This window comes from Oryctolagus cuniculus, chromosome X (assembly GCF_051225735.1).
Source record: "Oryctolagus cuniculus isolate XC-2025 breed Fujian yellow rabbit chromosome X, ASM5122573v1, whole genome shotgun sequence".
Classification (NCBI taxonomy): Eukaryota; Metazoa; Chordata; class Mammalia; order Lagomorpha; family Leporidae; genus Oryctolagus; species Oryctolagus cuniculus.
The window spans coordinates 110,674,576-110,702,043 of record NC_142888.1 but is presented as its reverse complement, the minus strand read 5'-3'; the positions used below and the strand labels follow the sequence as shown (position 1 = coordinate 110,702,043).

General features: G+C 46.2%; 2 long non-coding RNA genes across 2 annotated transcripts in view; both read right to left on the bottom strand.

Annotated features, from left to right (window-relative positions):
* LOC138847734 (uncharacterized) overlaps positions 1 to 27,468 on the bottom strand; it is a 91,618-nt gene that overhangs the window by 46,091 nt on the left and 18,059 nt on the right. The gene's annotated exons all lie outside the window — the stretch shown is intronic.
* LOC149119724 (uncharacterized) lies at positions 23,022 to 24,632 on the bottom strand. Its single transcript, XR_016228022.1, has 2 exons — positions 24,540 to 24,632; positions 23,022 to 23,178 (listed from the first exon to the last, which is right to left on the bottom strand). It is a non-coding gene; the product is annotated as an uncharacterized LOC149119724 (long non-coding RNA).

Genomic DNA, 27,468 nt, shown 5'->3' with positions numbered 1-27,468 from the left:
AACAGTTTAACTGGTGTGGCCATTCACTGTTTATTTTCCCATTGGGTTATGGAGAGACGTTAGCATCAGATGACAAGGAGAGTGTACAGGCAGTTGCAAATGTGTTGGTGGTGTGTGTGTGTGTGTGTGTGTGTGTGTGAAGTTGCTTTCTGTGTTTCTGAGGAATCCAAAAAAGGCTTGGTGAGAGTCAAGAACCCAGTCATGGAGCTTCCTTGCCAGTGAGGTGTGGCTGCTCCAGTGTTACTCTCTTCCTGCTGGGGAGGCCACTGGATTGAGTTCTGTGACAACTGTTATCCCCACAAGCGCAGGTAGACAGCCTCTTCCATAAGACCTCGTTCAGATCTCAGCTCGGAGGTGCTGCCTGTCATTGGAGGAAGTTAAACACACCACAGCTACAGTTCTGGCTTTTGTATGTGACCTTGGACAAATTGCTATGTGTTCCTATGCTCAGCTTCTGCATCTCCAAAATGGCTATTAAGACAGTGCCTATTTCAGAGGATTGCTGTGAAGATTCAATGAGATAACACGCAAGAAGCATGCTTAGAACAGCCGCCCCGGCACAAAGTAATTGCTCAATAAATGGAGATTCTGTCATCACCTGTATACAAGGGCAGACTCCAGTGATTTACATTTAGGGGAAGAGACAGGCTATAATTGGGATGGAGCAGACAGAGGAGCTTCTGGGTAGCTGACAAGTCCTATTTCACATCCTGGGTTGTAGCTCGAAGGTTAGAACTGAGCCATACCTTTGTTTTATGTTGTTTTCTGCATCTGAGATTTTAAAAAATAGATATTATAATGAAACAAAAAAGAAATATGTATTCTAGGAAGATAGGAAAAAAGAAGGGAAGAAGGAGGAAAGGTGGGGTGTGAGAACAAATACAATAGAAGGGGACACCACACCAGTGTCCTGAGGCTCAAGGCATGTGCTATGGCATGCAGTGGCAGGTAGCCGGTCTCGGGTAGTTCAGCTAACTGTCAGCAAACATGGCACAAAGCTTGATGGGAGCCAGCGTAATACAGAGACCCCCCCCCCCAGCAATCACTGAGCTAACAGCCAAGATCACAGGGAAACAGTGCCTAGAGGCTGGGAGGAGGACGAGACTGGGCCACAAGAATGATGCACCAGGGCCTAGAAAGGAGATGGCCTGAGTGCCTGAGCTACAACGTCTCCATCTCCCCTGGACCCAGGACAGGGAGCAGGCTCCCTCTCTCAAAAGCACCCATGACTTCTCGTGTTTCCCTCATCCTGTCCAACTTTCGCACTGCTGACACTGTCACTGTCCCTTCTCCTTCCCCCTACCACTCAGCCTATTCCTTCTTGGTCGCCTCATACAGTTTTTCTCTTCCAACACCTTAACTATTTTCTGCAGGGTTTGCACCTGAGATCTCTCATCGTCTCCTCTGCCTCTTCCTGGTGAGCCTACCCAACCCCCAGCTTCCACCCCCACCTCTGTTCCAGTGCTTGGCAACTCTCTCCCTTCAGTTCCATTTCAACCTTAGGTCCCTGTCTGTCTGTCTGTCTCTCTAACAACAAAAAAGACCTTACGCTTTTTCCCCTCTCATTCACATCTCCACTTAAGTGGTGCCTGAACCTTGACCTGTTGAATCAATCTATTTATTTCCACATTTCTCACCATCTGCTCTGCCCTGGAAAATGACACCACCATCCACTTTACTGACAAACTCCAATCAGGACATTGTTTTTTTCTGGAGAAGTTTTACTGTGGTAGAATGTATATGTCATACAATTAAACCTTTTAAAAATATTTAACTCAGTCATTTTTAGTAGATATTGAATAAGTTGCGCAATCATTACCATCAGTTCAGAACATTTTCATCAATCCAAAAAGAAACTATAAGCATTAGTAGTTATTCCCTAATGGCCCTTGCCCCCAATCACTTGCCAATCACTAATTTGCTTTATGTTTCTATGGATTTATTATGGATAGTCTATATAAAAAGAATCATAAAATTTGGCCTTATGTGTCTGGCTTCTTTCACTTCAATCTTTTCAAAGTTTATCCATGCTACAGCATGTGTAAGTATTTCATTCCTTTTTATGGCTGAATAATACTCCATTGTGTGTATTATATATCATTCATCCATTGATGGGCATTTGCATTGTTTCTACCTTCTGGCTATGGTACTATGCTATGAACATCTGTATCCACTGTTTTGTTTGAACATGGTTAAATTCTTTGGGGTATATGCCTAGTAGAGGAATTTCAGGGCCAATTGATAATTATATGTTTAACTTCTTGAGGAGCCAAACTCTTTCTATGGTGGCTATACAATTTTACATTCCCAACAGCATTATATAAGGATTCAAATTTCTCCACATCTTAGCCAACACTTTTTTTTAAAGAGTGTTTGTTTATTCGTCTTTATTTGAAAGACAAGCAACAAAGAAAAACAGAGGGAGAGGGAGAGAGAGAGATTCCATCTGTTGATTCATTCCCCAAATGCCAGCAATAGCCTGGGCTGGGCCAGGAGCCAGGAACTCCATCGGGTCTCCCATGTGGATGGCAGGGTCTCAAGTACTTGACCCCCTCCACCACCATCTGCTGCCTTCCAAGTGCATTAGCAGGAGGTTAGATTGAAAGCAGAGGTGGCAGTTGGTCTCAGGCCTTCCAGTATGGTTTGTGGGTGTCCCAAGTGGCAGCTTAACCCACTATACCATGTTGCCCATCCTGTTATTTTTCATTTAAAAATAGTGGGGATAAAGCAGCTCACTGTGGCTTTGGTTGGCATTTACCTAACAACTAGGGATGTTGAGCATCTTCTCACCATGCTTGTTGGCCATTTTATATGTTCGTTGGGGTAGACCTACCTCTTTGTGGACTCTGCACTTGTTTTCTGCTTTTTTCCTCCTATCACACTCTTGCTCTCCATCTCCCACATCTTACTGCTCTTCTTCTTGGTCTCTTTTATGGGTTCTTTCTGCCCTGCTAACTCCTTAAAGTTGATCTTCCTTAGGGTTCTGTCCTCACTGTTTGTTCTCGCTTCACACTCTGTCTCGGGTGATCTCATCTGCCCCATAGCTTCACTTCTGTCTCCAAGTTGGCAACTCCCAAATCATCATTGTCATCCTAGATCTCTTTCCTGGGCTGCAGGCCCATGTAGCCAGTTGCCTCCCAGATGGCTCCACTTGGGTGTCTCACAGCACCTCATGCATCAGCATGTCCAGACAGCACTTTCCCCACTCGCTCAAGTCCAGACCTACTCAGTCACACAAGCCCCAAACCCTGGAGTGTTCTTTGGCTCCTCATCCCATATTTTTAATTAGTCACAACCATCTATGGATTCTGCTTTAGATGTTTCTAAATAGCTCAACAAAGGCTGAAAACATGGAATTATTTTCTGGCCTAGTACTTCAGGTAATAAAACACACTTAAATAGGACATGTTTGGGGAAAAAAAATTGCTCAATTGTTTGACAAGCCTGAAATGTACCATTTAGGGAAGGTATGGAAGGTAGAAAATATTCCCAGGGTCAATTTCACTTTTCCCCATGTCTGCTATCCCTCCCTGGCCCGTGCTTTCATTCTCTCTCACCTAGACTATAAGAGTCTCCTAATCTCTTTGCCTCCAGTTTCTCCTAGTCCTGAAATCTGTTCTCTACACTGACAGCTCATTATGTTGTGCTCATTTGATTAAGCAGTTTTCTTTCTTTTTAAATTTTCCTTTATTTAATTTGAAAGACAGAGAAAGAGAAACTGGCTTTCCATCCACTTATTCACTTCCTAAATGCCTGCACCAGCCAAGTCTGGGCCAAATTGAAACCAGGAGCCAGAAACTCCATCTGGGTCTCCCACATGAGTGGCAAGCACCCAACTCTTGAGGCATCACCTGGTGTCTCGCAAGGTGTACATCAGCAAGAAGCTGGGAATTGGGAGCAGAACCAGGACTCCAACCTGGGCACTCGGATATGCGACACGACCATCCTAAGTGGCCTCTTAACTGCTGTGCCAAATACCCATCTCTGTGTCATACCCATTTTTAATACCCTTCAATGAGTCCCCTTTAATTATATCTACAGGCTAAAATCTAAATCCATAGGTTAATATTGAAGACTGTGATCTGGGCCATACCTACTCTTCCAGACTCACTCCTTCTTCTTCCAGCTGCTTCAACCACTTGCCATGCTAGGAACATGCCATACCTTGTTTCTCTCTGATCCTTAGCCCATGCTCTTATTCTGTGTCAAATGAGCCAGGTTTTCCTTCTCCCCTTCCTGTCCTACTCCCCCAGCAACTAACAAACTTTTAGTATCCAAGATCCAGTATAAATATAATCTCCTCTGTGAAATCTTATCAAATTTTCCTGGAGGGGCCAGCACTGCAACACAGCAGGTTGAAGCCCTTGCTTGCAGGGCCAGCATCCCATATGGGCGCCGGTTCGAGACCCGGCTGCTACCCTTTCTATCCAGCTCTCTGCTAGTGGTCTGGGAAAGCAGAAGATGGTCCAATGCCTTGGGCCCCTACACCCTTGTGGGAGACCTGGAAGAAGCTCCTGACTTCGGATCGGCGCAGTTCTGGCCGTTGCGACCATCTAGGGAGTGAAGCAGCAGATGGAAGACCTCTCTGTAACTCTGCCTTTCAAACAAATAAATTTAAAAAAAAATTCCTGGACGGGTATAGTCACTCAGTTCCATTTAGTGTGGCTAATGCATACTCAGCTCCTTTCACATGCCATTCAATGTTAAACACAAGGATGCACTAGTGACAAAGTATACAAATGCTGCCATGAAGGAACTCACTGTACAACAGGAGAAGCCAAGTTTAAAAAAAAATTACAACACACGATGGTAAGTGCTGTGATAGGTGTTTTTTACAAGGTACAATGGAAATAGCTAGAAGGGGGTGGTCAATAAAGCTTCATGGAGGGATCTGGAAAAGGTACAGTGAAGAAGTGGAGTGGGATTTGTGTCTCAAAAGAAATCACGATATGAGATAGAAGATGCAAAAGGAGGAGCGAGCTTTAGAAGGCCAATCTTGAGTTGGGCTTGGGACACACTCAATGTAAGGGACCTATCTTGGAGAAGATGGTAAGGAGGCAACACTCACTTGGGTCTGGAGCTCAGCAAAGAGCTGGGGGCTTGCCATGTTGATTTAGACACTGTGAGCACATGAGTGGGAGGGAGGAGACCAACTGCATAGATGGCCTCTCAAGTCACTCTCTGTGTAGCTCAGCTACTAGTTTGCACACAATTCAAGAGCAGACATTGACACTTGCTCATGTCAGCATTTCTCTTTCTCCTCTAAAACTCCTTGGCAAGCAATCAGTGACCACATCCACCTGTTGAATAACAGCGGCTGAAGTGACCCGATTGGGCACAGGTGTGCATGCTGAGGGACTATTGCTTCTGTAGTTGACACTTGGTGATTGGGTCAAGGGAAGGCTAAGGAGAAAATGTACCGGACTTTGTCCAAGAATCTCTCAACTTCTCTCCAAGCCACTGAACCACCGGCTTTCACAAATGCCAATTCTATGGAAGGGGAGAGGGAGTGGGAAAGGGGAGGGTTGCGGGTGGGAGGGACGTTATGGGGGTGAAGCCATTGTAATCCATAAGCCGTACTTTGGAAATTTATATTCATTAAATAAAAGTTAAAAAAAAATAAAAAATAAAATAAATAAATCTTAAAAAAAAGCAAAAAAAAAACAAAAAAAACAAATGCTGATTCTAGAAAGCAAAAGGGGTGCCTTGACAGTTGGTCAAATCACCCTTGCACCACCCCAGTGACAGCTTTTTCTCTCACTTTCCATATTGCCATATTTGCTTTACATCACTTTTTATCCATTTACTCATCCTTCTATCCAATCATGAATCCATCTCATTTTTTAGATTCATTTCAAAGCAAGCTGCAGACATAAGTGCATTTTACCTCTGAACACTGGATCCTTCATATTGTTAACTAGAATGCAATATTTGTTTATTGTTCTTTGAGGCAAAATTGACACACTGGAAACGCACAGGGTCTTAAATTTACCACTTGATGAGCTTACCATTTGCTGACTACACATCCCTGTATAACACAAACTCCTATCATGGTGAGAAACTTCGCTTGCCTCTCCCTTTTGTGAACGCATCCACTGACTGCACTCTTAGGTCACCTGACAGAGGGGCTAATACATTCCCAGTGGATGCTCCAGTGACATTTGTAAATGTAGCAGACACTAGGTAGAAAAAGCTAGTGAGGGTTCTTGGCACAAGAAAATTTGAAATGCCAAAGAGTACACAATTTCCTTTGGAGTAGGAGAAATGGACACCCAGCTATCAGAAATCTTAGAGTACGGCAAACCTCAGAGGCTGGGGAACAGGAAGACAGAAAGGGGCCTGGAGGTAACTGGGTTGAAGTTCAAGTGCACAGAGCCATGCTTCATTCATTCCCACTCCACCAAATCTGCAGTTGCAATCGTCCAACCAGCTGGACTCTATGGGAAAAGCAAGGATGGACCAAGCACATGGAGGGCCCCCAGGAAAGAGGCCTCCAGCCTGGGGACATCCAGGACTTAGTGAAGTCCTTGCTACTCACCCTCCTGCTGCTGCTGCTTACCCCGGGATGTGCTCACTGCTCAAAGTCTAACTACGTATGTACTACTCTTATTGGTGAGGCTCTTTTTTAAAAGACCTGAAATTGGGATTTTTTTTCATCAAGTCCATGTGTCCTTCCTTTCCAGTCTTAAGGAAAAAAAAACTGAAGGCTTAAATGCATGCAAGGTCATTGCTTTATATAGAAAGCAAGGCACTCCCTTCTCGCCTCACAGATGCAACAAGTCCCAAGCTACACAGAAGATGCCTCCATCCACACCTACTTATTTTTAGCAAAGCCCAGCTCAACAGTCTGAGCTAACCAAGTGGGTCACATGCCAAAGACAAGGGCAGGGGGCCTCACCTCTACGGTGGTCACTGACCCATAAACCAAATGTCAAGTGTAGGTCACACACAGTGATCAAAAGTGACTTCTGTTGGTAGTGACTGTTAAGGAAGGGGAAAGTGTTGGGGCTTGCTTTTACCTTCTAGCACTCCACACCAGATAATTAAGTGAACCATACACACTTGTTCAACAATGCACTCTATTTTATAAATATGCCTTATTCCCTCTGGTGGTTAAATGAGAGGGCTTTAAGAGAGTGGGAATAAGGACACAGACAGGAAAACAGATGGGAGAGGGAAAAGAAAGATAGAAGGGTGATCGAAAAAGATAGAGGGGGATGAGGCCGGTGCTGCGGCTCACTTGGTTAATCCTCCACCTGCTGCGCCTGCATCCCATATGGGCGCTGGTTCTAGTCCTAGTTGCTCCTCTTCCAGTCCAGCTCTCTGCTGTGGCCCGGGAAGGCAGTGGAGGATGGCCCAAATGCTTGGGCCCTGCACCTGCATGGGAGACCAGGAGGAAGCACCTGGATCCTGGCTTTGGATGGGCGCAGTGCCAGCCATGGCAGCCATTTGGGGGGTGAACCAACAGATGAAAGACCTTTCTCTGTCTATAACTCTACCTGTCAAATAAATAAATAAAAGAGGGGGAAGAGAGACCGTGGTCAGCAGCAAGGGAGAACTGAAAGAAACAAAATGGAAGACAAAGAGGTCAATGAGTGTAACAGAGAAAGGGAATGATGGAAAAATATACAAGGGATAGAAAATGCAACAGGAAATCAGAATCTCAGCCAGGCCATCCTCTAATTTTATTGCGAGGGAAACTGAGGCTCAGGGAAGGGAAATGAGTTGGCCAAAGTTTTATTGGAGCCGAGGCCAGGATTCAGTTCTCCACATTCCCAGGCCAGGAGTATGTCCATCATAGTGCAGGCAGTCCCACATTCCAGACTTTCAGGGCAAGTCCAGACAACATTTATTCAGGCTTGAAGTTGCATGATGAACCTGAATTTAGGGAGGAAAGCAGAAGGCCCCAGACCCCACCAGACTGAATCCAGTTGACAGAAACAGCATAACCAGACCTGGAGGCCTCAGACCCACTAGGTACGGAAGAGTGTAGGCTGCCTGGGAGGGGCTTGCTGGCATCCCCAGCTTGGCAGAGGCGTGAGGACACAGCCCCCTGGTGTTGCCCATCGATTCCCTCAGCCGGAAGCAGGAGCCTAAGCCCCAGGCTGAGTATCTGTTCCTCCTCAGGGCAGATCTACATGTCCACCACCAGCGCCAAGCACAGGGGTCAAGTCACAAAATGCTGGAGGTGCCTGGGAAATCAGAGGTAACGTGGATTAAATGTCTCCTGCCCCAGGCTGACCGTCGGTTCTCTACTCTGCTAACTCCAGAGAGAGAGAGAGAGAGAGAGAGAGAGAGAGAGAGATCCAGGCCAACGTCAGGTTTGCGTTTCGGTCAGGGCCCCCCAAGCCCGATTCCTTCAGAAAATACTTTGTGATCACCCTAGGGTACTTGGCAGTTCACTAGGGGGCCCAGCATACCCTGTCCCCCTCCTACAGACTCCCAAACTTTCAGCTGAACTTCGCCAGGGCTGGATGCAATTAGGCACTGAACCAGAGGTTCCCGAAGCCTGCCATATGCCTACATCCATACCCATATGAATGTGGAGAAAATGCTTTTGATCCACAAATCTGATATAGAAAAGCTGCTTACAGTGAAGTTTCTTAAAAAGCTCTCTTCTAAGGAGCATTTATCTTCTTCAGGGGGTAAATCTGGATTTAATTCCCACTCAGCCTGGGCAAATCACATAAGCAAGTTTCTCCAGTCTCCTATTGTTCTGGTCTGAGAACGCAATGGGTCTTCCTTTAGCTCAGCAGCAACACTTGGGTTTAGAGAGGGTCAATGCGGGGAGGCCGATGGGAATGTGGTTTGAAAGATCACTTAACACAGAGGAAACGCTGTGAACAAGTGCTGAAATGTCCTGGATGAAACAACACCTGGGCACAAGTCTGATTCAGTGATGAGCTCGTAACCAACGCTTAGTAAATATCTGGCTATCAGTTAGCTCAACACCATCTTGCCAAAGCCCAGAGACAAAGGAGGTGACTTGCCCAGGATCACAGTCACAAGTTCATGACAACGAGCAGCTTGTAAGTTACTGATTGATCGATTTGGAAGGTTGAAAGAGATTTTCCATACCTGCTTATTCACTTCCCAAATGCCCACAACAGTCAGCACTGGGCCAGGCTGGAGCCAGGAGCCTGGGATTGTATCCAGGTCCCTACGTGGGCAGCAAATACCCATGTACGTGGGACATCACCTGCTGCCTCCTAGGATGTGCATTTGCAGGACACTGGTGTTGGAAGCAAAGGGATATGGGTGTCCAAAGCAGTGTCTTAACCACTGTGCAAAGTGCCCGCTCTCAGGCGTTAAAAACAAGATCCTTTTACACTTATATTATCTCAGAACTGTCCAAGTGATTGCTTTGGACCCGGTGCCCCATAATAAGCAGAAACAGAGCTGCTCATAACTGCCACCCACACTGATTCTGGTTCTGCCCTTTGGGACATCCCGGAAGCCAATCTTTCTCCCTGATAAGGACTTGATGACAGTGTAGCCTCTCCAAATGTTGCGTTCCTTCCACAGGTTCTCCATGGGGCATGCTTTCCACTTGTCTTCACCATCACCCTCCTCTGGACTCATCCAAAATCCTTCGGACAGATGCCCAGATGTGGGTGCCAACCTCTGCAGAGGACTGCCCTTGCCAGGGCAGGGGCATGACGGGTTTCTTTGCCTGTTCTTCTGAATGTTTACAATGTGTTGGCTGTTTGGGCAGTTGTTTAGCCTGTGGTTAGCTCAGTCTCCCAAGGTCTTGATCATGTGAACTATTCCTCAAACCATGTCTCCTGTACCTGCTCTTTGTACAATCAACTATTTCTGAACTATACGGATCCCTTTGTGTCTGTCCCACTTTCTAAGTTCTAGACACTAAAGTAAACTGCTGTGAAATCCTTCTAACCAGAAGGCCTAGATCTCAATGTTGAATCTGGAGTTCTATATTCTTCCTCGTCACCTGGGTTTGATTCTTGGCTCTGGCTCCAACTCCTCCCTCCACCTCCCTGCTAAAACAGACCCTGGACATTCTCCCTGATAGCTCAAGTAATTGGGTTCCTTCTACCCATGTTGGAGATAATGGATTGAGTTCCCAGTTTCTGCCTCTGGCCCAGCCCTGGTGGTTGCAGGCGTTTGGAGAGGGAACCAGCACATGGCAGCATCTCTCCCTCTCCCTCCTTCTCAAATAGATTTGAAAAAAAAAGTTCTTTCTCATTAGCTCTTTCTCCACATCATATATTTTGATCTGACAAAATGTTTAAATAGGAATCATTTGTACAAACTGCTGGGGCTCAATGGTTTAAAAGATGGCATTGTGTGTCAGGGGGATCTGTGCGCTCGGTGTTGTGAAGTGCCGTATATACATTAGTTCATTCCCTCTCAATAGAGGCAGCATTGTTATCTCTGGTTTATGGACGAGGAAACTGAGGCTCAAGAGACTCCACGAGCACAGCCCAGAGCCAGGATTGGAATCCAGTTCTAACGCCAAAGAGCGTGTCATTCCCTTGACACTAGTGGTCCTTAACCTTGGCTGCACACTGGAATCACCTGGGGAGCTATAAAGCACCCCAATGCCCAGCTTCCATCCCAGGCCAATTAAAGCAGTCCCTGGAGGTGAGGCTGGCTGACTAGGTTTTAAAAGCTCCCCAGGTGGTCCTAATATATAGCAGTAAAACCACCGTTTTGTACCCTGCTATTTCCTAGGTACATTAGTCTAGCATAGATGTGAACTATTGGGCTTTTTATATTTTTAGCACTGGTTGCTTCAAAAAGCAAGACTGAAGTTATTTAAAGCACTAACATCAAACAAATGGCGATGGATGCTGCTCCCTGTCCTACTGGCGGAGGTGAGGGCAGCTACGTAGCCTCCATTCTAATTTCTACCCCTCAACGGCTTCCTCAGTTCATTTCCGAGTCCTGTGCTTTCTACCTATCTTGAGTTTTCAGACCGCAGGTAGGCCCTGGCTATCCTGAGCTGCCTTCCTTCGACTTTTACGGCAAAAGTCTTATGGTTTGTTTTTCCTTCTGAGCAGGCTGCCCAAGATGGTGTCTGCAAGGTTGGCCTGGAGAATTGAGGCTCTGTATGGGTTATTTCCTGCATTCCTCGGGCTGGTCCTTATTTGGGAGCGCTCCTTATAAAATGGCTTCAACATCAGGAACGGACATGACGCAACTGAGAAAATAATTTGTCTATTAGCGGGAGGTGCAAATCCCCAAAGAGCCCATTGAAAACATAAGCAACTCCAAGTCAATGGGAAGTTGTAAAACCTAGCACTGTGAGAACAAAGGGCCCCAGCCATATGGAATAGCTTATCAGAGGCAGGGCAACGGGCTGCCTGTGTGAGAACAGCTGGAGCTCCAGAAAGAGACACCTAGATCTGGGCGAGAAGTCAGGAAGAATCAGGGAGGGTGAAAGGGCGGAAAGATGGGTTAAAGGCAATCCCACAAAGATGGGAAGGTGCGCCTCGACGGCTTCTTCCTGTTCATAACATGCTTCCTATTTCTCCCAGAGGCAGGCGGGAGGCAGTCTGGGCCCTCTGCTGACTGCCTGTGGCTCCCCGGTCCTTCCTCCTCCTGTCTGGGAAACCGGAATGCCTGCTTCCCTCTCACACGCAGAAGAGCTATGGGAGTAAATTGGCTGTCTTGGAAACCATAACGCGATCCTAGCGTTAAGAAGAGCCTCTCCCCTTAGCTTCCCCACAGCCTCAATGGTCATAACCACTATGTAAAAAAGGGCTTTGCTGGAGTTGCTTGCGCACACGATCAAGCGTGGAAGAGAGCAAAAGCATCCCACACTAACCTGGTACCTCAGACCATGGGAGACAACTGGGACCACGTGCTTTGAATTTGTCCTCTCTCCTTCCTTCCTTCTTGTCTAATTCTTATTTCTTCATTTGAAAAGCAAACAGATCCCACCCACTGGTTCTTTCCCCAAATGCCTGCAACAGTCGGGGCTGGGCCAGGCCAAAATCAGGAGCCGGGAACTCCATCTGGGTCTCCCATGTGGCTGGCGGGGACCCAAACTACGTGGGCAATCACCTGCTGCCTCCCAAGGCTCACGTTAGCAGGAAGCTGGAATAGGGAGCAGAGCTGGGACTCGAACCCAGGCACTCAAATATGGGATGCAGCCATCCCAAGCAGCGTCTTAACCACGGTGCCAAATATCTGCTCCCTCTCTCCCTACCTCCCTCCCTGTCTGTGCACTTCTTTCTTTTAGCCCTGAAGGACTCAGGTAATCTAATCCTCACAGCCCTCCATTTCTCCTCACTTTGTCTGGGAAGATAAACATGTGTCAACACACTCAAAATGTTTGCCTCACATGGAACTCATCTCATGCTTCTTGCAAGCACTGGAGCCATGCGACATTTCCATGGGAAGAAAGTCCCAAAATAGCAAGTCATAAACAGAGCCAGAGAGCCTGATGCAGCTTCGCCCTGTGCCAGTCCTCAGCCCCCCTCCCACCTCACCTCCCCGCCCCGCCCGCAGAGGGAAGTCGATTTTTTCCATCCCTGTACAGCTAAGCCAGGCTGCGGGGTCAGATGATCAATGGCAGGTGTCACGCCCCATAATCAACCTGCAGGAAACAAAGAAGAGCATAGAGAAAACTCCGGGTTTGATTGCTCAAGGAGCACCAGTGGCTGGCACGGTACAAAGAACCCTGCACGTGGGACTGGATCGTTAAATCCCAAGTGCCCTTGGACGGGCGGGGGCAGGTGAGAGGCAGAACGGAAGGGGCCCCAAGAATTGCCAGATCAGGGAGGCTCCAGCCAGCAGGGACTGTACTGAGGCAGCTACAATGTTTATTCAGCTTATAGCTTTCATTTTTCCTAAGTGATTTAAATGAGTTAAAGAAGAAAAAAAAACACACATCTTTCTACTGGATTGAGTCCATCGCTAAATATTTGGGACACACGCTGAAAGGTTAGAAGCAAACTCCTGCAAAGAAATGATTGCTGGAATGAGGGAGTTGGCTACCAGAGGCGGCCTGGGACGAAGGCCAACAATGACCCGAGAGAGAGAATCGAGAGCAGCGAAATGATCCATGAAGTTTCTTGGCATTTTCCGGCACTCCTGGAAAGAGAGGAGCTTGCTCATCAACTGTCTCCATGTTTCCCAGCCTCAGAACTGGGCTGGAAAATGTGACTGAAAGTCCTGAAATGAATGTTTCAAGACTGGCAGCTGGGGCTTTAGACTGCGCTTGGGGTAGTTCAGACACAGGTTATCCTTATCATCACGATGACATGAGAGTCCTGGGCTATCCTGCTGGGAACACTTTTCTCACCCCTACCTGGACCTGCATGCGCCTCTGCTGTTGCATGGAAATGCACATGGGTCTATTACCTCCTTGGCCTCAAAAGGCAAACCGAACCCAGCCCAGCAGAAACACTCCAGCTAGGGGTTGACTCACTCGCCAGCAGAAACTTCACGAGCCAAGGTGCAGGCTGGGGAGGAGGTGGCATCGGGACAGACAGCAGCCCGTTAGCTTGAATTTGCCCCCAAAGCTAGCAGAAGTGGCAAGAGCAAATTTTCTGTCTTGAACGCCTCAGGCCACTCCTTCACTTCATTACAGGAAATGCAGGGCTCAACTGGAGCCTCAGCTTGAGAGGCCAGCAGGAGGAGGAGCTGAGAACAAACTGTGGGAATTCTCCTCCGGGGACCAAGGACCCCAGTACTGACCCAGGGCCTGGTGCTGGGAGCCAAGGCCAAACTCAGGACATGGAATGTATTGGGGCTGGTACAAGAGGGGAACAAAGACATGGGCCAAGGAGGGAGGGAACACATCTGTACCCACTACACAAGTCCCATTCAAGGCCAGATGATGTGTGGGAAACAAAGCTAGAGACACTCCCCGGGGACTGGCACCTCCAGGTAAGGCTCTGCTCCCAGAGCCCTGCTTATCTCCATGGATCCGAGAGGGCTGTGCGGGATGCTATCTGATTAGGATGACGCCATCCCTACCCTAACGTATGTTGCAATATGTTCTCACCTCCTTCTGCTGGCCTCTCAAGTGGTCTTCAGAACATTCATGGAAGGCCTAATTTTTGTCCCTATTAAATTTCAGTATATACATTAAATCCCCTAGAAGATAGGATTTGGAATGCTTTCGCCCAAAAGATACATTGACCCTGATTGCACATTGCACAATGTAAGCATGTATCACAACTACACATGGAACACCAAAACACATGTATGATATCTATGTGTCTGCTAAAAACTACTTAAATACAAAATTGTATTTGAAAATTTAAAAAAACCTATGCATGGATTTCATTTTTTTCCACACAATAAACTTATCCTTGAATTCAATGGTCCATGAACTTTTTGAAGTATCTATATATGTATAGATTCCCATATCCTAGAAAGAGATCAAAGTTCACTTTAAGTGGGTTTGGGTGGGGGGGACAGCCTCCAAAAGCATCTCACACATGCCCAGGGGATGGAGGGGCCGCCCTACTTGCCAGCACTCCCCGGACCAGAGTTAAAGCATTATTCCAGGGCTCTTTTATTTACCCCCCACTCCACCCCCCCAACCCCCACCCCCGCAAGAGGCTCGTGCACACCTTTAATCCTACAGGAGCAAGATGAAATGCCCTTCAATCTCAGTCCCAAATCCGTGCTTAAAATTGACTTTCAATGTTTTATGATAAGGGATCCAGAGTCTTACTGCGAGCACTTTCGAAGGATTCTTCCTCCGAAGCGATTTGTAACTGTGGCAGGGTGTTAGGAGAATAGGCCTTAGCAAAGGAAATAAATTGTGTTTTTAAATCCTGAGTAGCACAAACCTAGCAGGTCCCAAGCCCTGGAAATAGCTGATGGGAAAGGGAATGTTGCTCACTTCCTCCAGTCTCGCCAGGAGTTTGCTACTTTGTGCTGGGAAACCTTTAGCCCCAGGGCTTTGGGGGTGGTATCTCCAAACCCTCTAGGGAACAGCAGCAGCAGCGAGTTAAAAAGAGCTGGGCTGGGGAATGACTCAGAAGCTGAGCGAGCACCGGCAGGGCCCACATGCTGTGCTCTCAGACCCTAGCCTTCTGTGGCAACTTTTGTCAGTCACCCATTTAAAGAGTTCAGTTTTTGGGTTTTTGTACATTCACTAGGTTGTCTGTCTCCATAATCTTAGATTTTCATCACTACACACAGAACAAAAATCTGTACCCATTTGCTCCCATCGCTTCCAGCTCCAGGAAGCCACTAATCTACTTTCTATCTTTTATTTTAGAAGATTTATGTATTTAAAAGGTAGTGTTGGTGCGGGGGCGGGGGTTGGAGATAGAATCTTCCTTCTGCTGGTTCGCTCTGCAAATGGCCACAAGGGCCAGGGTTGAGCCACGCAGAGCTTCTTCTGGGTCTCCCATGTGGGTGCAGGGGCCCAAGGACTTGGGCCATCTTCTGCTTTCCCAGGCCATAGCAGAGAGCTGGATCGGAAGAGGAGCAGCCAGGACACGAACCAGAGTTCATATGGTATGCCTGCGTAGCAGGTGGCTTAAGCTGCTATACCACAATACCAGCCTCTACTTTCTTTTAAAACAAATTTTACTCATTTACTTATCTGAGAGGCAGAGAGAGAGAGAGAAAGAGGGAGAGACAAATCTTCCATCTGCTGGTCCACTCCCCAAATGCCCCCAACAACAGGGCTGGGCCAGGAGCCTGGAACTCCACACAGATCTCCCACGTGGGTGAAGGGATCCAAGTATTGGGCCACCATCCACTGCTTTCCCAGGCATATTAACAGGGAGCTGGATAGGAAGGGGAGCAGCCAGGACTCAAATCCACACTCCGATATGGCATGTCAACATCGCAGGTGGCAGCTGAACTGACTGTGCCACACCACCAACCCCTCCATCGTTACATATTGGTAGATTTTGTTCATTTCATACAAACGGAATACAGTAAATATTTTAGACCTGGTTTTTCACTTTGTATAATATCTTCAAGTCTCATCTACATGGCTACATGCATCAACACTCCCTTTTTATGACTGAATAATATTCCATTGTATGGCTACACTATTTGTGCTATGTCTCAGCTGATGGACAGTTGAGTCATTTCCACCTTTGAACCACTCTGAATAATGCTGCTCTGAACACTCATGTACAAGTTTTTGTGTGGACCTCTATGTTCAGATCTGCCAAGTCACATGATACCTATGTTTAACCTTTTGAGGAATGGTCACTCTGTTTGACAAAGGAGCTGCACCATTTCCCATCCCACCAATAAAGTACGAAGGTTCCAATTTCTCCAGCTTCTCTCCCATGTGTATCTTTTTGATTATAACCATCCAGTGGGTGTGAAGTGGTGTCTCACTATGGTTTTGATTTGTATTTCCCTAATGACTCATGATACTGAGCCTATTTTCATGTGATTCTTGGCCATTTGTGTATCTTCTTTGGAGAAACATCTTCTTAAATACTTTGCCCATGTTAAAATCGAGTTGTGTTTTTATTACTCATTGGCAAGGGATACAAATCCCTTATCAAACACATGACTTATAAACATTTGTTCCATTCTTTTTATATATTTAAAGGATTTTTTGAAACCAAGAGTGCTTAGCTCATAGGCCTTAAAAAAAAAACTGGCTGCTGGCTGGAATCGACCCATAAAATATTTGCTGAGCCCTGGTCTGGACCAGGGGTTTTCAAACTTGTTTAGTGGTATAGTGAATATCCGTTCCTTTACCTTCCTAGGTAACACCCTTTCTCATAAGAAAACCTGAGCTTTCAGCCAGCGCCGTGGCTCACTAGGCTAATCCTCCGCCTTGCGGCGCCAGCACACTGGGTTCTAGTCCCGGTCAGGGCACTGGATTCTGTTCCAGTTGCCCCTCTTCCAGGCCAGCTCTCTGCTGTGGCCAGCTCTCTGCTGTGGCAGTGGAGGATGGCCCAAGTGCTTGGGCCCTGCACACCATGGGAGACCAGGAGAAGCACCTGGCTCCTGCCATCGGATCAGCGCAGTGCGCTGGCCGCAGCGCACCGACTGCGGCGGCCATTGGAGGGTGAACCAATGGCAAAGGAAGACCTTTCTCTGTCTCTCTCTCTCACTGTCCACTCTGCCTGTCAAAAAAAAAAGGAAAGAAAACCTGAGCTTTCTTTTGGGAAGCAACCTCTCCTCCATTTCATGCTCCATTTCATGCTATCTTGTTGGAACTGTCAATGAAGATTTCTTGTCTTGCTCTGGCCAGAGGTAACCAGCTGAACTAAAATAAGCCAGTCTCCAGAGACAGGAAATGTCTAGCCAAGTAAAATGACAAAGAAGTGAAAATCAGTTGGCACCGATTCATCTCAGAAGGGGCTTGATGAGCCTGACCCCGAGTTCCCCCAATGGACACCTCCAGGGTTGTCCTGTTCCTATTCTTTCTGAGACCAATAGTTCATCTTTTCCTTCAACGACTCTCATTTCCTCCTTACAAAGTCTATTCCTTCCACTCATTTACTTGTTTTTTCAGTCAGTCTCTATTATTTGCACCCAAAAGATACAGCAGGGGCCAGTGTAGTGGCACAAGTTAAACCACTGCTTGCAATCAATGATGGGGTGCTGGTTCAAGTCCCAGCAGCTCCACTTCCTCCCTACATTCCTGCTAATGCACCTAGGAAGGCAGCGGAAGATTGTCTAAGTCCTCGTACCCCCGTCACCTATGTGAGAAATCTGGATGGAGTCCCAGGCTTCTGTGTTTGACCTAGCACTGCCCTGGGTGTTGCAGTTCACTTGGGGAATGAATAAGCTCATGGAAGATCAGTTGATCAGGGAGTGAGTGTGTGTGATGCTCTGCCTTTCACAAAGATGACACAGCAATCAACCCCTTCTCGCAGCAAGACCATACACTAAATCCTAATCCATAAAACAGATACAAGGAGTGGCGCTTTGGTTGAACAAAGGTGGGCACCCAAATGCCACCCTGCTATGCCCCACCTGGTACCCGAGGACCAGATTTCTGTGGAACAGTTTGGAAACCTCTTGACAATGTCACTCAGGTACCTTCTATCTCTGATACATAAAGAATTAATGAGTCCCAGAAGTGGGTGACAGATAAGAAATTGAAGGCTAAGTCTTCTGATTAATCAGGAACAGATCTCTCTCCCTCTCTGCATTGCTCAGCTTCTCAAATAATAAATACATCTTTCTATCAATCAAAAAAAGAAAAGTATCCAGATGTGAACCCGGCTTGGAGTACTGTAGACAGTTATTCAAAAGGAAAGCCAGATAAAGTGCTATCTAGGCTCAGGCTATTTTGTCTTGATGTAGGGTTGCCAGGTGTATGAAATAAAAGTGTAGGATGCTGGGCCGGTGTTCTGACATAGTATGTAAAGCTGCTGCCTGCTACATGGGCATCCCATGTGGGTGCCAGTTCATGTCTCATCTGCGCGGCTTCCAATCCAGCTCCCTGCTAATGCGTCTGGGAAAAGCAACAGACGATCCAAGTGCCTGGGCTCCCGCCACCAACATAGGAGATCCAGATGCAGTTCCAGGCTCCAGCCTGGCCCAGTTGTGGCCATTGCAGCCACCGGGGCAGTGAACCAGTAAATGGAAGAGCTAACTCTTTCAAATAAGTGAATGTGCTTTAAAATACAAGATACCAAGTTAAATTTGAATTTGATAAACAATAGTTTATAAACTTGTTATTAAATGAAATACAAGTGATTTTATAATATGCAATATTCGTGACATATGTAAATAGATGGCATAAGCTAAACATTCATTGTATGTCAAAAATTCTATTTTAATCGAACATACATTTCACCTGATATTTATATTTTTTGACAATTTTACTGAAATGTATGTCACATACAATTCACACATTATCAGGGTATATAGTTCAATTTTTTGTATTCTCAGTTCTATATCAAAACAATTTCAGGAAATTTTCATCACTATAAAAAGAATTCCTATACCCAGTAGCTATCAATCCTCATTCCCATTCACCTCCACCCCATCCCCTAGGTCAAAGCAACCACAAACCTAATCTTTAGCTTTGCTTATTCTGCATATGCTATATAAATAAAATATGTGAGCTTTGAACTAGACGCTATTAGCACAGAGTTCTCCAAGTTTCTTCCTGTTTAAGCATGTAACAATATGCCAAAAAATTGTATTGCTGCATAGTATTCCATCATATGGATATACCACATTTTATCTGTTAATCAGTTGATTGGCATTTGGGTTTTTACTACTTTTTGGCTATGACATGTACAAATTTCTGAAAGAATGGAAATTCTGGGTCATTTGATAACTGTTTAACCTTTTAAGGAATCTACAAAATATTTTCCAAAATATCTACATTTTAAATATTCACCAGTAATGTGTATGGACTCCAATTTCTCTATATCCTTAGAAACACTATCATTTTTATTGTTACAATTCTCGAGTGTGAAGTAGTATTTTGTTTATCATAATAACAGACTATAAAACATTCTGATTTCTCTGTAGTTGTTTCTATAACAATTATTTCTCTATCCTTTTGCTTTCAGTGTATTAGTGCTTTTTTGTGTGTAAGTAACATACTGTTGAATTTCATTTTTTGTATCGGGTCTCACAATATCTGCCTTATAATTGAAGAGATTAATTCATTCACACTGAATATTATTGATACAGTTGGATGTATAGCTATAATCTTGGTTTGGATAGTTCTATATCTCATGTCCTTTTTGCTCCTCTTTTCTTTTACAGATTTCTTTTGAATTTAGTAAATTTTTGCCAAGGCAGCATCTAAATTTCTGAAAAGAAATTCAACTCAGTAATAGAAAACATTTTTAGATTTAAGGAAACACCAGAGAATGTAAATAGACATTTCTCTGAAGAAGATATACAAATGGCTTCTCAGTACATGAAAGATGTTTACCATCACAAAACATTATGGTAATGGAAATACAAACCACAAAGAGATACCACGTCACACCCTCTATAATTTTAAAAAGGGGAAATAATAAGTATTGGTGAAGACATGGAGGAATTTGTAACTTTCAAACTGAGCGGATGGGAAAGGAAGATGGTGCAGTTGCTATGGAGAACAGTTTGGTGGTTCCTCAAATGTTAAACACAGAATTACCATATGGTGGAGCAATTCTGCCACCAGATTTTTATATTGTATATATCTATATATATATTGTATATATATATTGTATATATTATTGTATATATAATATATATTATGTATATATCTATATATATAGATATAGATATATCCCAAAGTATATAAATCTCCCAAAGAATTGAAAACAGGAATTCAAACAGGTATTTGTATACCAATGTTACTAGCAACATTATTCACAAGAGCCCCGAAGTGGAAACAACCCAGGTGACCAGCAACAGAGACATGAACAAAATGTGCTATATCTATATAATGGAACATTATACAGCCTTAAATGTGGGTGAAGTTCTTCTCATATATGCTACAACAGGAATGAGCCTTGAAAACATTATGCTGAAGGAAGTAAGTCAGACACAGAAGGCCACGTATTGTGCGATTCCCCCTATATGGACTGTCTCGAATAGGCAAGTTTGTCAAGACAAAAAGTATACTATAGGTTACAAGGAGCTGGAGGGAGTAGGGAATAGTTATTGCTTAACAGGTACAGAGTGTCTGCTTGGGGTGATGAAATATTCTGAAAATGATAATGGTGAGAGCTGCATAACATTGTGAGCTCAATTAATGGTAATGAATTGTATACTTAAAATGGATAACATAACATTTTTATATATTTTTAGCACAGTAGAAGCAAAAGGAAGAGGAGGAGAATCTAGCTCTAAAGAGAATTGAGTATTAACAAGCAAGTCTCTGGGTCAATTGGATTAAGAATTTCTGAACAAAGAAGAGAGTAAGGTGATGCTCATTATGAGGAGTGCACATCAGGAAAATTAGAATTCTGTCTGCAGAAGGAGGGAACAAAGACTCATGGCTTGTCTGGGACGCCCACTGACCATCAGTCTGGAGGAAGTACTTTAGCTACAGCAAACCCAGCATGAGGTTCCTCAAGTGCTTCCAGTCTGGTCTCTGGAGAGCTTGCTCTAAGCTCTTTTGACAGCGGGCACTGCAAAGCTTAAAAGATAAAGCTGGGGCCGGCACCATGGCTCACTTGGTTAATCCTCCGCCTGCAGTGCCAGCATCCCATAAGGGCGCTGGGTTCTAGTCCCGGTTGCTCCTCTTCCAGTGGAGGATGGCCCAAGTGCTTGGGCCCCTGCACCTGCATGGGAGACCAGGAAGAAGCTCCTGGCTCCTGGCTTCGGACCGGCACAGCGCCAGCCATAGAGGCCATTTGGGGAGTGAATCAATGGAAGGAAGACCTCTCCCTCTCTGTCTCTCTCCCTCTCTAGCTCCACCTGTCAAATAAAAGAAAAAAATCCAGGGCCGGCGCCATGGCTCACTTGGTTAATCCTCCCCCTCCCTGCTTTTTGTCTTTACTTTTGTACTTTTACTTTTTAACTTTACTTTTGTCTCTGCTTTTTGTTTATTTTGACCTACTTGAAAGGCAAACATTTTTGGAAAAAGATTTTGTACCAAAAATAGGCTTATCCTTTAATTCTACTTTTCCAAGAACTTCTGGAAGTCCCCCATATGTACCCATATTGCCCTGTCTCTTTCCTCCAGCCTACCTACTTGCCTCAGAACCCCAGCTCCAACTGATTGCAAGTTTCACCTCTCCCTAATCCCTCCAGGGATCAATAGTTGTCTATGGCCCTAGCTCAGATACCTTCTCATTTCTAGTGGTTGAAATCAAACAAATAAGTTCAGTCCTTTTCAATAGAAAATAGATCTTTTAAAGGTTATTCCAGGAAGCCTAAAATTATAAAGTGATGACGACCATGCCAAGACCCAATTTTATCCCCAGTTACTTTTATGGAGCTTAACATGGTCACAAATAATTCCCTGGCAACACAGCTGTAACCCCTGCTCAGGGTGCCTGCCCAGTGAATGTTTCCTCCCAAAGTATCTGAAAGCATCCGAGATTGAGAAATACAATTGAAGCAGTCACTCTGGCAAAATCAGAACTCTGTTGGGCTGCTGACACTTATTTTCAGTTTAATGCCCAGAAGGATAGGGGCTATCACAATCTCCATGCCTAGGATCCCTGCAGGTTTTTATAAAACCCTGGATGAGCACTTGGCCACAGCTCCCTCCAAATTCCCTCTAGTCCCTTTGAGGGCCACACAGGAATGGGGACAAGGGCGGGAAAAGATTGAGTTCAGAAATGGGAGGCATCCAGGTTGGTACATTTGCTCCAGGCCTTCTCCGAGAGGCAGAGGCTGGATAATTTGAATTCAAAGTTAAAACCAGGATAAGACTAACAGACATCCAGCTTCAGGTTTCAGCGAGTCACAGAAAGGCAACTTAAGTTCAAAGAACAGGCATTTGGCTGTGTTTTTTTTTTTCTTTTTATAAAGAGCTCTTATGAAGAGAAAGTTAATTTCTGTGACTCATAAACAGAAGATTTCCAAAGCTCCATAAGGTTTCTATGCAATTAAGTCAGAATAACTTGATGAGAAAATAAATAATTCCATGCTGCTTCTAAGCATATCCGTGTACCTAAATGTGCACTCCATAAGAGCCGAGTTCAGGAACAGTGTCGGGTGGCAAGAAGAGAGGGCTCATTCCAGTTAATAACTGGAGTATCTCTGTGCGTACCGGCAGAGCCCAGGCCTTCTGCGATTCGCTGCTGGCCACACGGCAAGAGCATTCGTGATATTGTCACACACTTCGGAAGCAGCAGCTCCTTCTCCAACTCATCAGGACCAAGTTGGGCTGCCACAAAATTATGGAGGTAAGCCATCTGGAAGTTTGGAATGTGCAGGGGCCCTCTTCGTCAGGAATAGCTAAGAACACATATGTGCCCTCTGGGAACTCACAGCACCATGGGAGAAAATGAAGAATCCAAAAGAGCGAGTCAGGCAAACATCCAAGAAAGATTCCAGTCTGTGTACACTATTTCACTTAACTTACACATGTCGCTACAGCATCACGGGGAAAAAATCCTTTCTACAAACATGAGAAATGTGACCTCCAAAGAAGATGTTAATTACACATATTGGTTCAAAGAACACACTAATTGCCATATCCCCAGCACTTTATTCCTGTAAGTTGTTTCAGAGGGTGATGCCAATAGCCAGTGACCCTGAGCACTCTGGGATGACTGGAACCTCCTCCACCCAGCTCATGCATCCAAGCGTGCACCTTGTCTCTGCTGCTCCTCTCCCAGGGCTTTCCTATAGGAAAAGGACACACGAGAGGGGCCTTGAGTTGGGGAACTCCGAGTGGCAAAAATAGCACAGAGAGGCTAGAATCCAGGGAAGAGAAGCCAAGGGGACAGAAAATGAGGAAGCTGAGCTTCCTCCTCTAAAGATTGATCCCATTCCCAGCTCCAGTCCTGAGAGTGGACATGAAGGAGAAGACTTCACATCGCTGCCTGAGAAGCTTCCCTTGGGCAATCAAAGGTCCACAGAAAGCTCTTCTAGAAATTCCAGATGCATACAGCCAACTGTCTACTCAACTTTCTGTTTAGATGTCAGGCGAGATCATCAGACTTAACACACCAAAAACCAAACTTGATCTTTTCCTGCCTCCCTCCCCAAACCTACCCAGTCTTCTCACTTTCTCGGAATGCAATTCCATTATTCCAGTTTCCAGGTTCAAAGAGGTGGGCATCACAAAATAAATAAGCCAAAACAAAGACGTGGGCCTCATCCCTGCCTCTTCATTCTTTTTGTTGTTTATTTGAAAGGCAGAGTTAGAGAGAGGGAGACAGGAAGAGATCTTCCATCTGCTGGTTCACTCCTTAAATGGAGCCAGGACCTCCCATCAGGTCTCCCACGTGGGTGAGTGGGTGGCAGGGGTCCAAGCACTCAGACCATCTTCCGCTACTTTCCCAGGTGTGTGAGCAGGGAGCTGGACCAGAAGTGAAGCAGCTAGGACTCAAACCAGTGCTCAGAAGGGATGCCTGGGGGCCGGCACCTGGCTCACTTGGTTAATCCTGCGCCTGTGGTGCTGTCATCCTATATGTGTGCCGGTTCTAGTCCCAGCTGCTCCTCTTCCAGTGGAGGATGGCCCAAATACTTGGGCCCCTGCACCTGCATGGGGGACCAGGAGAAAGCACCTGGCTCCTGACTTCAGATCGGCGCAGTGCGCCGGTTGTGACAGCCATTTGGGGAGTGAACCAATGGAAGGAAAACCTTTCTCTCTGTCTCTGTCTATAACTCTACCTGTCAAATAAATAAAAAAAGAGAATGTCTGCTGAGCCATAATGTCAGTCCCCACCATGACTCCTCATTCACTCTTAAATGCCACATCCACTCCATCAGCAAATACTGTGGGTTCAACCAACTAGATCCAGAATCTGACTGCTTCTTATCTCCTCTGCCTCTGTACCCCAAGCCTGAGCCACTGCCTTCCCCATTCTGGCTTGTGCCAATAGCCCCCTCTGTGGTTCCACCTTTACTCTCCTATATTCCCTTCTCAACACAGCAGCCAGACTGACCCATTTAAACTCTAGTTCAGACAGTCTGACACTTCTGCTCAGCACCCTCTTGTGGCTCCCCATTTCAGCCAGAGTCAAAGCCAGAATCCTTACCACGGTCTCCAAGGCCTGCCGGATCTGGCCTCACATTGTGCCTTCCTGCACTGTCGCCGCCTCATCCATTCCGCTGCAGACACAACAACTTCCTTATTGTTCCAGGCACACTCGTACTTCAGGACCTTTGCTCAGACCGTTTCCTCTTCCTAGAGCAAGCACTCCCCAGCCCTCCCCACCCCCTCAGATCTGCTTGGCATGCTTCCTCTCCCTCTTCAAGTCTACATGCAAACGGTCCCTTGTTTAAAGGATTCCTGGACTCTACTGTTTAAGTTTGTAGCCCTCTCCAAGATTTCCTTTCTTTCTCTCCTTTATTTCTTTCCATTGTGATCATCATTTATTATCTGCCAAAAATCAAGGCTTTGTTAAAAAACTTATGGGCTGGCACTATGGCATAGTGGGTAAAGCCACTGGCTGCAGTGCTGGCATCCCATATGGGCATCGGTTTGAGTCCCAGCTGCTCCACTTCCAATCCAGCTCTCTGCTATGGCCTGGGAAAGCAGAAGATGGCCCAAGTCCTTGGGCCCCTGCACCCACATGGGAGACCCAGAAGAAGCTCCTGGCTCCTGGCTTCAGATCAGCATAGCCCTGGCCATTGTGGCCATTTGGGGAGTGACCCAGTGGACGAAAGATTCCTCTTCCTCTCCCTCACTCACTCTCACTCACTCTGCCTCTCTGCACTGTGCCTTTCAAATAAGTCAATCTTTCAAAAAAAATTTGAAAGGTAGAGGGCAGAGTGATAGACACAGACATTAATCTGCAACCTGCTGATTTACTCTCCAAATGCCTGCAACAGACAGGGCTAGGTCAGGCCAAAGCCAGGAGATAGGAGCCAGGAATTCCATCTGGGTCTCCCCAGATGGAGTGGCAGGGACTCAAGCACTTGAGCCATCATCTGCTGCTTCCCAGGTACATTAGTAGGGAGCTTGATCAGAAGTGGAGGAGGAGCCAAGACTTGAACTGGCACTCTGATATGGGATGTTGATGTCCCAAGCTCAGGTTAGCCTTTTGCACCACAATGCTCACCCTCAAAGTGCAAGTTTTATGAAGGTAGAGACTGCTTTCTGTTTACTGTGGCATCGTCCAGCAGAGACCAGCACTGAGTAAAAGCTCAGAGTTAGTGGAACAAACAACAGAACCTGGCCACCTTCTCCCTCCCTGCAGTCACTAGGCAAAGCTTTTATCCTGCTAATCCGTGTGGGCTTTGGAAAAGGGAAAAGTCAGTCCTCCATTTCCGCAAAGGGCATTTCCAACCACAGTCAACAGGAAGTAGGGGCAGGGGAACCCATCTTTGCCCCTAGAAATATTCTTCGTGTCAGGTGTCATCTGTAGCTCTCTACAAAGCCAGCCCTCTAAAGAAGCTTGGGGGGGGGGGTCATCCACCACTGTAGGGCAAATGGCAGGTCATCCACCACTGTAGGGCAAATGGCACTCAGGTTTTGGGGTTTGGGTAGGCCAGCTCTGGACTCCAACACCACTGACCAACCCCTTAATTACCTCTGTTGCCTGTTGCCATGAGTCCATAAACACTGTTCCAGCAGAATCCTTCTCTGTTCGGTTCATTGCTGTATCGGTAACTTAGAACATAGTGGATCCTTAATAAATATTTGTTGACTGGATGAATGAGTGAACCAGCGAAATGACCAAGTATCCTGGAGGGAACTCACTACATGCCTGTGCCCTAATCAAAGCTCTTTCTGCCCTCTTCTCCCCCGTCCTATCGATACTGCCTGTCTTAGCTCCCTCGTTTCTCTTCTGATGGTTCTGGCTCATGTAACACCATTTTTGTTTCTCCTCCCCACTCTGGGTTGCTAGCCCAAGCCCACCTGAACTTCTAGCACACATAGCAGAGGTCTTGACATGTCTTCCCTTGGAGTACACATTGCTTGCTTGAGTGTCTGCTGTGTGCCTGTCCCCATACTAAGTACATTGTACACATTTTGTTTCATCCATAGAACACGCAGAGAGGTGTCACGAAACAAAGCCAGCTCCCCTCCAAATGTCCGAGGCTACTGTGCGTGCCCTCAGCCTGGGCCTCCTCCCGCAGCCCCAGGAAAGGAGTGCGCTCTGTGCCCTGCACACTGAACTCCAAGCTGGCCAACCGGCCTACCTCCATCTTGCCTTCCACAGCACCACTCCGTTCCTTCGTGGGAAGCCTGCCACAGCCCACCTTACTCCACCCTGTGGAGTGCCCGAGTTCTGGCTTCCCAGAAGGTCTTGCGCCAAGCACACCTGAGTGCCAAGCCACAGAGGCACTGAAGCCTGGGTGCCAGCTGCCAATTGTCGCGAGTTTTCCCAGAACCCAAACTCTCCTCTTGCCCTCTGACAACCAGGCCCAAGGGGCCCACAGTCCTGTAGCATGCACGGTCTGTCTGTTTGGTCTCAAACCAAGCATTTAAAACTCCCTGCCTGGGAATGGAGTAAAAAGCATCCTTGGAAATATTCAAAACATGCATCTCTGCTCCTCAATGAGAACCAAAGCTGAGGATGTGACGTTTATAGGAGATGTCAGTGGAAAAGATTACTTTTCTTAAAATACATTTGTTAAATGATAGGTAAAACAGCAAACGGATGGGAACCTACAACTGGGAGACATCACAGGAAGAGGGAAATATGATTTTTATTATAAACATATGCATTTTATTATTTCTCCCAGTGAGGATCAGGACTGGGAATCCGCAGCTGCGAGAGGGCAAGACGAGAGCAGTATTTTTAGACCTGTCACTTTAAAATATACCTTCCCCAGCTTGGCCGCAGTGGTTCTCTAAACAAGGCCCTCTCGGAGGCGGAGCACCAGCAAAGAAGAATACACACAGAAAACACACGCCTCAGAGGCGGCTCCCCAGGGCCCACCAGCGCGTCTGAACCAGAGGGCCGCTTGCCTGTCACCAGCCCCTGCCAGCCCCAGCTCCTCCGCCAGGCTCCCGCA